Source organism: Triticum urartu, chromosome 7A (genome assembly GCF_056163025.1).
Source record: "Triticum urartu cultivar PI428250 chromosome 7A, HENAU_Tu73, whole genome shotgun sequence".
Lineage (NCBI taxonomy): Eukaryota > Viridiplantae > Streptophyta > Magnoliopsida > Poales > Poaceae > Triticum > Triticum urartu.
Window position 1 is genome coordinate 529,311,181 of NC_141879.1, and position 14,526 is coordinate 529,325,706.

Consider the following 14,526-nt stretch of genomic DNA (forward strand, 5'->3'; position numbering starts at 1 on the left):
AGTGCGGCCGCACCTGCTCTATGGTGAACACGACATGAACCGGCTTGGACGGTGGCGCCGGCTCCTGTTCGGAAGCTATGCCCATTGTCTGATTGTCGTCGCTCAACTCAGTGAGCTTGCTGGTGAGCCAGCATGTCCGGCTGCTGGACTGACCTGCTGCCAAGCACGAGTCTGACCGCCTTGGCCCACCCAGACCGCCTCCCTCGCCCGCGCGCGCTTTCCGCCCGAAACGGTTAGCGCCGCCCGTGCTGCTTCCCGGTGCAGGCGTTTGCTCCGCATTCAAACGACACAAGTGTCGTCTGTCCGTCCGTCTGCCGCCTACATTAATGAGGCGCGGTTGCCGAGGTGGCTACTCTGGCGCCTCCTGTCCGTCCCTCCGCCGCCCACCATTGCTATATAAACTGCTACGCTGGCCATAACCGCAATCATCCGCCTCCGTTCCCTTTCTCTTGTCCATAGCACTACTGCCCACCAGGGCTTCCTCGCGCTCCAACGCTCTTTGGGACGGACGGACGACGGACCACAAGGAGATGGCGGCCATTGCTGCCGACTGGTTGGCCGGCAGGCAACCGGAGGACGATGACGTCCCAATGGAGAACATGGTAGCCGACGATCCGGCGCCAACCCCCTTGATACGTCCATTTTGCATCATGCTTTTATATCGATATTTATTGCATTATGGGCTGTTATTACACATTATGTCACAATACTTATGCATATATTCTCTTATTTTACAAGGTTTACATGAAGAGGGAGAATGCTGACAGCTGGAATTCTGGGCTGGAAATGGAGCAAATATTAGAGACCTATTCTGCAAAACTCCAAAAGTCCTGAAACTTCACGGAAGTCAGTTTTAGAATATATAAAAAATATTGGCCGAAGGAAGCCCTAGAGGGGGTTCGCCCACCATCCATGAGGGTGGGGGGCGCGCCCCTGTCTCGTGGCCCCCCTGGCAGGCCTCCGTTGCCCATCTTTGGCTATATGAAGTCTTTCTCCCTAGAAAAAAAATCAAAAGCAAGCTCTCGGGACGAAACTCCACCGCCACGAGGCGGAACCTTGGCTAAACCAATCTAGGGCTCCGGCGGAGCTGTTCTGCCGGGGAAACATCCCTCCGGGAGGGTGAAATCATCACCATCGATCCTCTCATCGGGAGGGGTCAATCTCCATCAACATCTTCACCAGCACCATCTCATCTCAAACCCTAGTTCATCTCTTGTATCCAATCTTTGTCCCAAAACCTTAGATTGGTACATGTGGGTTGTTAGTAGTGTTGATTACTCCTTGTAGTTGATGCTAGTTGGTCTATTTGGTGGAAGATCATATGTTCAGATCCTTTATGCATATTAATACCCCTCTGATTATGAACACGAATGTGATTTGTGAGTAGTTACATTTGTTCCCGAGGACATGGGAGAAGTCTTGCTATAAGTAGTCATGTGAATTTGGTATTCGTTCGATATTTTGATGAGATGTATGTTGTCTTTTCTCTAGTGGTGTCATGTTAACATTGACTACATGAAACTTCACCATTGTTTGGGCCTAGGGGAAGGCATTGGGAAGTAATAAGTAGATGATGGGTTGCTAGAGTGACAGAAGCTTAAACCCTAGTTTATGCGTTGCTTCGTAAGGGGATGATTTGGATCCATATGTTTCATGCTATGGTTAGGTCTACCTTAATACTTCCTTTGTAGTTGCGGATGCTTGCAAGAGGGGTTAATCATAAGTGGGATGATCGTCCAAGGAAGGGAAGTACCCAAGCACCGGTCCAGCCACATATCAAATTATCAAGGTACTGAACACAAATCATATGAGCATGATGAAAACTAGCTTGACGATAATTCCCATGTGTCCTCGGGAACACTTTCCTTTATATAAGAGTTTGTCCAGGCTTGTCCTTTTCTACAAAAAGGATTGGGCCATCTTGCTGCACCTTTTTTACTTTTATTACTTGTTACCCGTTACAAATTACCTTATCACAAAGCTATCTGTTACCGATAATTTCAGTGCTTGCAGAGAACACCTTACTGAAAACTGCCTATCATTTCCTTCTGCTCCTCGTTGGGTTCGACACTCTTACTTATCGAAAGGACTACGATAGATCCCCTATACTTGTGGATCATCAAGACTCTTTTTTGGTGTCGTTGCTGAGGAGTGAAGTGCCTTTGGTAGGTGGAATTTGGTAAGGAAAAATTTATATAGTGTGCTGAAATTTACTGTCACTTGTTACTATGGAAAGTAATCCTTTGAGGGGCTTGTTCGGGGTATCTTGACCCCGACCAGTAGAGCAAAGAGTTGCTCCTCATCCTACTGAACCTACTGAAAATGTTTACTTTGAAATTCCTTCGGGTATGATAGAGAAACTGCTAGATTATCCTTTTACAGGAGACGGAACATTGCATCCCGCTTTGCACCTAATCTATGTGGATGAAGTTTGTGGATTATTTAAGCTTGCAGGTATGCCCGAGGATGTTATCAAGAAGAAGTTCTTCCCTTTATCTTCGAAGGGAAATGCATTGACATGGTTTAGGCTATGTGATGATATTGGATCATGGAACTACAACCGATTGAAATTGGAATTTCATCAAAAGTTTTATCCTATGCATCTGGTTCATCATGATCGTAATTATATATATAATTTTTGGCCTCACAAAGGAGAAAGCATCACTCAAGCTTGGGGGAGGCTTAAGTCAATGTTATTTTCATGCCCCAATCATGAGCTCTCAAAAGAAATTATTATTCAAAAAATTATGCTCAGCTTTCTCTCAATAATCGCTCCATGCTCGTACTTCTTGACTGGATCTTTTATGATGAAGACTATTGAATTCAGATAGGATTTATTGGAAAGAATTAAACTCAACTCTGAATATTGGGAACTTGACGAAGGTAAGGAGTCAGGTATAACACCTAAGTTTGATTGTGTTAAATCTTTTATGGATACCGATGCTTTTCGTGAATTTAGCACTAAATATGGACTTGACTCTGAGATAGTAGCTTCTTTCTGTGAATCATTTGCTACTCTTGTTGATCTCCCTAAGGAGAAGTGGTTTAAATATAATCCTCCCATTGAATTAAAAGTAGTTGAACCTACTAAAGTTGAAGAAAAGACTATCACTTATAATGTTGATCCTATTGTTCCTACCGCTTACATTGAGAAACCACCTTTCCCTGTTAGAATAAAGGATCATGCGAAAGCTTCAACTGTGGTTCGTAAGAATAATACTAGAACACCTACACCCTCTGAGAAAATTAAAGTTTAACCTAGTATTGCTATGGTTAAGGATCTCTTGGCTGATAATATTGATGGGCATGTTATTTACTTTTGCGATGAAGCTGCTAGAATTGCTAGACCCGATACTAAAAATAAACATAGACCTATTATAGCATGCCTGTTATTTCTGTTAAAATAGGAGACCATTGCTATCATGGCTTATGTGATATGGGTGCTAGTGCGAGTGCAATACCTCATTCTTTATATGAAGAAATTATGCATGATATTGCACCTGCTAAGTTAGAAGGTTTTGACGTTACAATTAAGCTTGCCAATAGAGATACTATTTCACCGATTGGGATTGTTAGAGATGTTGAAGTCTTGTGCGGGAAAGTTAAATATCCTGCTGACTTTCTTATTCTTGGTTCCCCACAAGATGACTTTTGTCCCATTATATTTGGTAGACCCTTCTTGAATACTGTTAATGCTAAGATAGATTGCAAAAAGGATATTGTTTCTGTTGGTTTCGGGGATATGTCTCATGATTTCAATTTTGCTAAATTTCGTAGACAACCCCATGATAAAGAATTGCCTAGTAAAGATGAAATTATTGGTCTTGCTTCCATTGCCGTGCCTCCTAATGACCCTTTTGAACAATATTTGCTAGACCATGAAAATGATATGTTTATGAATGAAAGAAGGGAAATAGATGAAGTATTCTTTAAACATGGACCTATTTTGAAACACAACTTGCTTGTCAAAATTCTAGGGGATCCTCCTCCACCCAAGGGTGATCCCATGTTTGAGCTTAAACTACTGCCTAATACTCTTAAATATGCTTATATTGATGAAAAGAAGATATATCCTATTATAATTATTGCTAACCTTTTAGAGCAAGAAGAGGAGAAATTATTGAAAACTCTGAAGAAGCACCGTGCTACTATTGGATATACTCTTGATGATCTTAAGGGCATTAGTCCCACTCTATGCCAGCACAAAATAAAATTGGAGAAAGACGGTAAACCGGTTGTTGATCACCAACGACGGTTGAATCCTAAGATGAAAGAAGTGGTAAGAAAAGAAATACTAAAGCTTCTGGAGGCAGGTATAATTTATCCCGTTGCTGATAGTCAGTGGGTAAGTCCTGTCCATTGTGTCCCTAAGAAGGGAGGTATTACTGTTGTTCCTAATGATAAAGATGAATTGGTCCCACAATGAATTGTTACAAGTTATAGAATGGTAATTGATTTCCGCAAACTAAATAAAGCTACTAAAAAGGATCATTACCCTTTACCTTTTATTGATCAAATGCTAGGAAGATTATCTAAACATACACATTTTTGCTTTCTAGATGGTTATTCTGGTTTCTCTCAAATACCTGTGTCAAAAGAGGATCAAGAAAAGACCACCTTTACTTGCCCTTTTGGTACCTTTGCTTATAGACGTATGCCTTTTGGTTTATGTAATGCACCTGCTACCTTTCAAAGATGCATGACTGTTATATTCTCTGACTTTTGTGAAAAGATTGTTGAGGTATTCATGGATGATTTTTCTATACATGGAACTTATTTTGATGATTGCTTAAGCAACCTTGATCGAGTTTTGTATAGATGTGAAGAAACTAATCTTGTCTTGGGGCATAAAATTTCTGAAAGAGGTATTGAAGTTGATAAAGCTAAAGTTGATGCTATTGAAAAGATGTCGTGTCCTAAGGACATTAAAGGTATAAGAAGTTTCCTCGGTCATGCTGGTTTTTATAGGAGGTTCATTAAAGACTTCTCGAAAATTTCTAGGCCTCTGACTAATCTCTTACAAAAAGATGTTCCTTTTGTCTTTGATGATGATTGTGTAGAAGCATTTGAAATACTTAAGAAAGCTTTGATCTCTGCACCCATTGTTCAGCCTCCTGCTTGGAATTTACCCTTTGAAATTATGTGTGATGCTAGTGATTATGCTATAGGTGCTGTCCTAGGACAAAGAGTTGATAAGAAATTAAATGTCATCCAATATGCTCGTAAAACTCTAGACAGTGCCCAGAGAAATTATGCTACTACTGAAAAAGAATTTTTGGCAGTTGTATTTGCTTGTGATAAGTTTAGACCTTATATTGTTGATTCTAATGTAACTGTTCACACTGATCATGCTCCTATTAAATACCTTATGGAAAAGAAAGATGCTAAACCTAGACTTATTAGATGGGTTCTCCTACTACAAGAATTTGATTTGCATATTACTGATAGAAAAGGAGATGAGAACCCCGTTGCAGAAAACTTGTCTAGGTTAGAGAATGTTCTTGATGACCCACTACCTATTGATGATAGCTTTCCTGATGAACAATTAGCTGTCATAAATGCTTCTCGTACTGCTCCATGGTATGGTGATTATGCTAATTACATTGTTGCTAAATTTATACCACCTAGTTTCACATACCAGCAAAAGAAAAAGTTTTTCTATGATTTAAGACATTACTTCTGTGATGACCCACACCTTTATAAAGAAGGAGCAGATGGGCTTATTAGACATTGTGTACCTGAGCATGAACAGGAACAGATCCTACGCAAGTGTCACTCCGAGGCTTATGTAGGACACCATGCTGGAGATAGAACTGCATGTAAGGTATTGCAATCCGGTTTTTATTGGCCTGCTCTCTTCAAGGATGCTCGTAAGTTTGTATTGTCTTGTGATGAATGTTAAAGAATTGGTAATATTAGTAGATGTCAAGAAATGCCTATGAATTATTCACTTGTTATTGAACCATTTGATGTTTGGGGCTTTGATTATATGGGACCGTTTCCTTCCTCTAATGGGTATACACATATTTTAGTTGCTATTGATTACGTTACTAAGTGGGTAGAAGCTATTCCAACTAGTAGTGATGATCATAACATTTCTATTAAGATGCTTAAAGAAGTTATTTTTCCGAGGTTTGGAGTCCCTGGATATTTAATGACTGTTGGTGGTCCACATTTTATTCATGGTGCTTTTCGTAAAATGCTTGCTAAGTATTATGTTAATCATATAATTGCATCTCCATATCATCCTCAGTCTAGTGGTCAAGTAGAACTGAGCAATAGAGAGCTTAAATTAATTTTGCAAAAGACTGTTAATATATCTAGAAAGAATTGGTCCAAGAAACTTGATGATGCATTATGGGCTTATAGAACTGCATATAAAATCCTATGGGTATGTCTCCGTATAAAATGGTTTATGGAAAAGCATGTCACTTGCCTCTCGAACTAGAACAGAAGGCATATTGGGCCATTAAAGAGCTCAATTATGATTTCAAACTTACCGGTGAGAAGAGACTATTTGACATTAGCTCACGGAGAACCCAGGCCTATGAGAATGCCAAACTGTTTAAAGAAAAAGTTAAAAGATGACATGACAAAAGGATACAAAAACGTGAGTTTAATGTAGGTGATTATGTATTGTTATACAACTTTCATTTAAGATTTGCTGGAAAAGTCCTCTCTAAATGGGAAGGTCCTTACGTCATTGAGGAGGTCTATCGTTCCGGTGCCATAAAAATCAACAACTTCGAAGGCACAAATCCGTGGGTGGTGAACGGTCAGAGAATCAAACACCATATCTCAGGTAATCCTATAAATATTGAAACTAATGTTATTGAAACCGTAACCCCGGAGGAGTATATAAGGGACATCTTCCAGAATGTTTCAGCCTCCGAAAAGGAATAGGTATGTGGTACGGTAAGTAAACCGACTCCAAAACTGTTCTAATAGCAATTTTTCTCCATTTTGGAATATTTAAGAAAATAGGAAAATAAGAAGCAGTCCGGAAAGGACACGAGGCATCCACGAGGGTGGAGGGCGCGCCCTACCCCCTGGGCGCACCCCCTGCCTCGTGGGCACCTCGTGTGCCCTTCGGACTCCGTTTTCTTGCGTGGTACTTCTTTTGGTCGGTAAAAATTCATTATATAATCTCCCGAAGGTTTTGACCACCGTACCACGCAATTGTCCTCTGTTTTTGTTTCAAGATGTTTTCTACCAGAGTTGTGAAGGCCAGGCATCATGTCGTCCCCCTTTTCCAACAATGAGGGCGACGATGCTTGGCTAATGAAGTTAGAGCTAAAGAGAGAAGAACCGGTGAGATGAACAAGGATGATGGGATCAAGAAGGCCACAGAGGATCAAGCTCTGGCTACAGAAGAAGAAGACATCCTTCAACCTCATTACAATCTTCTTACCCCTACTGAAATTGAAGCTTTCAAGACGATTGAAATAGTTTGGGTGTAGAACAAGTGTCTAACTCATGAAAATATTTTGTTGCAAGAGCATATCACCGCACTCAATGGCATTATTCGTAAGTTGGAGCACCTCCTACGCTCGATGTTGGACGACAAGCCTACATCATCAACAACTGCATCACCACTACCACCAAAAGAGACATAAGTACATGGGTATGGGCACTCCCCTTGGCAACTGCCAAGCTTGGGGGAGTGCCCCGGTATCGTATCACCATCACACTTTTATCTTTACCATTTTTCTAGTTCGATCCATTTGGTAATATCTTGATCTAGTAGAATAAAGTTTTAGTACGATTTAGTTTTGAGTTTTGCTTTATGATCCTTCTATGTAATCGAGTCCGTGAGCCATATATAATAAAGATTAGTTTTGAGTCAAGGGCTTGGTTATCTTGCTATGATCATAGGGAATAAAAGTAAGAATAAAAAGAAATAAAGAGATCATATTGATCTTATGGAGAGTAATGACTTCACATATAAAGAGTATGATGAATAAAAGTTGTTGAGAGTTGACAAGCATAGTTTTCGTCATCGTTGCAATTAATAGGAAATAATAAAGGAAGAGAGGTTTTCACATATAAATATACTATTTTGGACATCTTTTATGATTGTGAGAACTCATTAAAATATGACATGCTAAAAAGTTGATGTTGGACAAGGAAGACAACGTAATGGGTTATGTTTTCTTACATCTGAAATAAATTATATTGTCATGGATTATCGAACATGTTGAGCTTGCCTTTCCTCCTCCTGCTAGCCAAATTCTTTACACCAAGTAGAGATACTACTTGTGCCTCCAAATATCCTTAAACCCAGTTTTGCCATGAGAGTCGACCATATCTACCTATGGATTGAGTAAGATCCTTCAAGTAAGTTGTCATTGTTGCAAGAAATAAAAATTGCTCTCTAAATATGTATGATTTATTAGTGTGGAGAAAATAAGCTTTATACGATCTTGTGATGTGAATAAATAAAAACAACGGACTACATAATAAAGGTCCATATCACAAGTGGCAATATAAAATGACGTTCTTTTGCATTAAGATTTCGTGCATCCAACCATAAAAACACATGACAACCTCTGATTCCCTCTGCGAAGGGCCTATCTTTTATTTTTGTCTTATGCAAGAGTCATGGTGATCTTCACCTTCCCTTTTTACATTTTATCCTTTGGCAAGCACTGTGTGTTGGAAAGACCCTAATATATATAGCTAATTGGATGTGAGTTTTCATGAACTATTATTGTTGACATTACCCTTGAGGTACAAGGTTGGGAGGCAAAACTATAAGCCCCTATCTTTCTCTGTGTCCGATTAAAACTCCATACCCATAAGTGTTGCGTGAGTGTTAGCAATTGTGAAAGACTAAATGATAGCTTAGTATGTGGACTTGCTGAAAAGCTCGTATATTGACTCTTTCCGATGTTATGATAAATTGCAATTGCTTCAATGGCTTAGGTTATAGTTTGTTAGTTTTCAATGAAGTTTCTGATTCAAACTTGAAATTGTGAATAAATTGTTACTTTAGCATAAGAAATCATATGACGATATACATATGTTGCCGTTATAAGAATGATCATGATGCCTTCATGTCCGTATTCTATTTTATCGACACCTCTATCTCTAAACATGTGGACATATTTTTCGATATCGGCTTCCGCTTGAGGACAAGCGAGGTCTAAGCTTGGGGGAGTTGATACATCCATTCTGCATCATGCTTTTATATCGATATTTATTGCATTATGGGCTGTTATTACACATTACGTCACAACACTTATGCCTATATTCTCTTATTTTACAAGGTTTACACGAAGAGGGAGAATGCCGGCAGCTGGAATTCTGGGCTGGAAAAGGAGCAAATCTTAGAGACCTATTCTGCACAACTCCAAAAGTCCTAAAACTTCATGGAAGTCAGTTTTTGAATATATAAAAAATATTGGGCGAAGGAAGCACCAGAGGGGGGCCACCCACCATCCACGAGCGTGGGGGCGCGTCCCCTGTCTCGTGGGCCCCCTGGCAGGCCTCCGGTGCCCATCTTTGGCTATATGAAGTCTTTCGCCTTGGAAAAAATCAGAAGCAAGCTCTCGGGACGAAACTCCGCCGCCACGAGGCGGAACCTTGGCGGAACCAATCTAGGGCTCCGGCGGAGCTGTTCTGCCGGGGAAACATCCCTCCGGGAGGGTGAAATCATCACCATCGATCCTCTCATCGGGAGGGGGTCAATCTCCATCAACATCTTCACCAGCACCATCACATCTCAAACCCTAGTTCATCTCTTGTATCCAATCTTTGTCCCAAAATCTCAGATTGGTACCTGTGGGTTGCTAGTAGTGTTGATTACTCCTTGTAGTTGATGCTAGTTGGTTTATTTGATGGAAGATCATATGTTTAGATCCTTTAAGCATATTAATACCCCTCTAATTATGAACATCAATATGATTTGTGACTAGTTATGTTTGTTCCCGAGGACATGGGAGAAGTCTTGCTATAAGTAGTCATGTGAATTTGGTGTTCGTTCGATATTTTGATGAGATGTATGTTGTCTTTCCTCTAGTGGTGTCATGTGAAGGTCGACTACATGAAACTTCACCATTGTTTGGGCCTAGGGGAAGGCATTGGGAAGTAATAAGTAGATGATGGGTTGCTAGAGTGATAGAAGCTTAAACGCTAGTTTATGCATTGCTTCGTAAGGGGCTGATTTGGATCCATATGTTTCATGCTATGGTTAGGTTTACCTTAACACTTTTTTTGTAGTTGTGGATGCTTGCAAGAGGGGTTAATCATAATTGGGATGCTTGTCCAAGGAAAGGCAGTACCCAAGAACCGGTCCACCCACATATCAAATTATCAAAGTACCGAACGCGAATCATATGAGCGTGATGAAAACTAGCTTGACGATAATTCCCATGTGTCCTCGGGAGCGCTTTCCTTTATATAAGAGTTTTTCCAGGCTTGTCCTTTCCTACAAAAAGGATTGGGCCAGCTTGCTACACCTTATTTACTTTTAGTACTTGTTACCCATTACAAATTACCTTATCACAAAACTATCTGTTACCGATAATTTCAGTGCTTGCAGAGAACACCCTACTGAAAACTACTTATCATTTCCTTCTGCTCCTCATTGGGTTCGACACTCTTACTTATCGAAAGGACTATGATAGATCGCCTATACTTGTGGGTCATCACCCCTCCTCCGCGCCATCCTCGCCGGTGCATTGCACCATGACCATCAGCGAGGCCCGTGCCCAATACATGGACACTGTGAGGTAGAAGCGTTAGGAGCAGCTGTTAGGGCATATTTATCCCTTAGTTGGTTTGGTGATTGATGACAATGCTTTTGCGGACTAATCGTGTGCTTGAGTATTTCAGATACATCATGCCTAAGCACAAGACGATTTGGTGGCCCTCTAAGATCATTGAAGATGGCATTTCTCTATGTTTCTTTTCGGTGGATTTGAGTCGTAGGAGAGCCGTACTATTAAGAAGGGGTCCGCGTTGGAAAGGTTTCGGTGGAATCATCGCGTACACGTCTGTTCCTTTCTGCACCACCTTTCCTTTGGCTCCTTTGAGCATCCTCCATCTCTCTGTATCTCCGCAATATGAAGGATTCCTAGTGTTGCTGAACTGGGGCATGCGGTAGTACTGCTCCTCAAAGCGGTAGTACCGCAGGCCCCTGCGGTAGTACCGGCCAAGGGCGCGGTAGTACCGCAGGAGCTCACGGTAGTACCGCTTCTTGGGCGTGGTAGTACCGTAGCCTCAGGCCTACACAACAGCATGAGCGGAAGTAGGTGCAGATGCAATTTTTTACATCCGCGCCCTATGCGGTAGTACCGCTCCAGGCTTGCGGTAGTACCGTGTTGGATTTTTGCATGGATCGAAACTCAGCAGAAGTTGTCACGGATGTATTTTTATATGTCTGTGCCTTCCCATTCTAGACTATCACTGCCTTGCGGTAGTACCGCAAGGGGGAGCGGTAGTACCACGCCAGCGGTTCTACCGCCCTCTGCTTTAATGCATCAGGGCTGGTTTAGCTCCTGCCGCGCCAGCGGTAGTACCGCAGTGCCTTGCGGTAGTACCGTGGTCCCTTGCGGTAGTACCGCTTGTGTGTGCGGTAGTACCGCTCGTCATAGGCTGAGCTAGTGGATAACGATTGGATTTGTTCTATCACTATATAAGGGGAGTCTTATTCTCCGAGTTGACTACCTCTTCCACCCCTAAGCTCCATTGTTGCTCTAAGCTCCATTTTCGCTCGATCTCTCTCCCTATCCAATCAAACTTGTCGATTTTCTAGGGATTGGTTGAGAAGGCCCCGATCTACACTTCCACCAAGAGAAATTTGATTCCCCCCACTAATACCTTTCGGATCTTGTTACTCTTGGGTGTTTGAGCACCCTAGACGGTTGAGGTCACCGCGGAGCCATAGTCCATTGTGGTGAAACTTCATGGTGTTGCTGGGAGCCTCCAATTAAGTTGTGGAGATTGCCCCAACCATGTTTCTAAAGGTCCGGTCGCGGCCTCCAAGGGCACCAATAGTGGAATCACGACATCTCGCATTGTGTGAGGGTGTGAGGAGAATACGGTGGCCCTAGTGGCTTCTTGGGGAGCATTGTGCCTCCACACCGCTCCAACGGAGACATACTTCCCTCAAAAGGAAGGAACTTCGGTAACACATCCTCGTCTTCACCGACTCCACTCTTGGTTATCTCGTACCTTTACATGTGCAAGTTTACTTTGTGTTGCATCTCTTGCTGGCTTGTGTACTTGTTGTTGTTGCATCATATAGGTTGCTCACCTAGTTGCATATCTAGACAACCTACTTTGATGCGAAGTTTAAATTGGTAAAGAAAAGCTAAAAATTGTTAGTTGCCTATTCACCCCTCTAGTCAACTATATCGATCCTTTCAATTGGTATCAGAGCCTCGTCTCTTTATTAAGGACTTTTCCATCCGAAGAGTATGGTTGACACCGTAGATGGTGAGGAGGAGCACCCTGGTGTGATTCCGTCCTCGTCTATGGCCGATGGGGGGGACCACGATCTCACGTGAGGAGTTCAATGCCGCTTTGGGAACATTGAAAACCTCCATGATGGTCGAGGTCAAAGGCATGCTCAAGAACTTTCTTGATGGTGTCAAATTATCCACCGCACCATTGGAAGTGGTTGATCCCACTAACAAGGTGACGGATGCTAACTCCGACAAGGGGGAAGCTACTAGTGAGAAAGTTCCTTCCTCTAGTGGTAGAATTCGTAGTGGCATCTTTGACCATGTGGAACCTCCACTTACCTATGGAGGGCCGATTCCCTCTACTCATTTAAACCATGCCGGTTATCCTCATAATATTGTGAAAAATGAGGATTTTGACACTTGGGTCTATCAATTTAAACGTCATTTAAATCATGTTAATACTGACCTTTGGAGAATCATTGAGCAAGGTTTCTATCCGCATGACTCAAGCAACTTGACCCCTAGAGAAGCCGCAGATCATGAATTCAACGAGAATGCTCTCTTCATCATCCAAGATGCAATCCCTCCCGAAGATATTGCGCATCTCTGACCATTCACCGTGGCAAAGGAAGCATTTCACCATGTTGTTTCCCTTTACAAGGGAAGCACAAGCATTCAATGCTCCAACTATGAGGTGGTGCAAGATGAAGCCAATGAATTTGCCATGAATGAAGGTGAAGAACCTCGTGAGCTCTACCGGAGACTAACCACACTCGCGGTCTCACTATGAGATCATGGGAGCAAGGATACAAATGACAATTGGATCAAGCGGAAGTTTCTCAAAGCCATGATGCCTTTCCATAAGGCCATGTCCTCCATCATCCGTCAAAGGCCGGACTTCCACACCTTGTCCTCAAGTGAAGTGTTGGATGAGTTTTGTGGCAATGAGTATCTTGGACAAGACCACTGACAATGCGGTGTTACGTTCTCAAAGAGCAAAGAAGCCCAACCTTGTCTTGAAAGCCAAGGCTAATGTGGAAGAAGAGGAGGAAGAGGAAGAAGAGGAGAGCAACCCCGAGGATACAAAATATGATTATCATGAGCACATGGCTCTCCCTTCAAGACAATTTTGGAGCAAGAAGAACTCAAGGCCCAACTTCAACAAGAGCAACTCAAGTGGCGCCAAGGTCAAGCAACGTGTGAGGACTTGCTACAATTGTGGCAATGTGAGCCACTTTGTTGCGGAGTGCCCCTATGAGAAGAGGGAAGACAATGGTGGCAAGCTCATCCGGAAGGACAAGGCCAAGTCTTTCCCCAACAAGAACAACTTCACCAAGAAGACTCCTCCCAAGGGATTGGTGGCACAAGAAGAGTATAATGAGGATGATGAAGAAGATAGTGAGATGGTTGCTATGGCTTCCATGGCCATTGCGACAACTCCCCGGGCATCCTTCTTCGACTCACCCAATGAGAACATCACCGCCAAGTGCCTCATGGCTAAAGACACTAACAAGGTAACCCCCAACATCAAAACTACCATCATTGCTCACCCTTCCTTGACGGATTACATTGATGAAAGTGGGGAGTCTAACGCAGAGGAAAATGAATTTGAGTCTTTTATGAGTAAGCTCAAGGTTAAATCCAAGAAGCACTTCGTTGCTCTCTTGGAACAGCTTGGTGAAGCCAATGATATGATCGAGGCTCACGAAGATACCATCTCTAAGATGGAGGGGCATAGTCATGACTATGCTGATGAGATATCGGATCTCTCTAATGCTCTTGAGGAAGAGTGCGGTCATTGTTTGGCTCTTGAGGAGTCACGCAGAGATGATCATGCTAAATTAAAGAAAGATCTTGATCATGCTCTTGTTGTATCTCGTGTGCTAAATTCCGAGAAGGCCAAACTTGGGGTTGATCTTGCCAGACTCAAGGAGGAGTTTGATATACTTGACAAGGCTCACAAGGCCTTGCAGGGTACTCATGCTAGTCTTAAATAGTCTCATGATCAACTCCAAGTGAAGCTAAGCAAGGAGAAAGCCACTTTTCCTCATATGGTTTTAATTGATAATGCAAATGCTACCAACCCCTGTTGTGAGCATGTGCATCTTATTGAGGA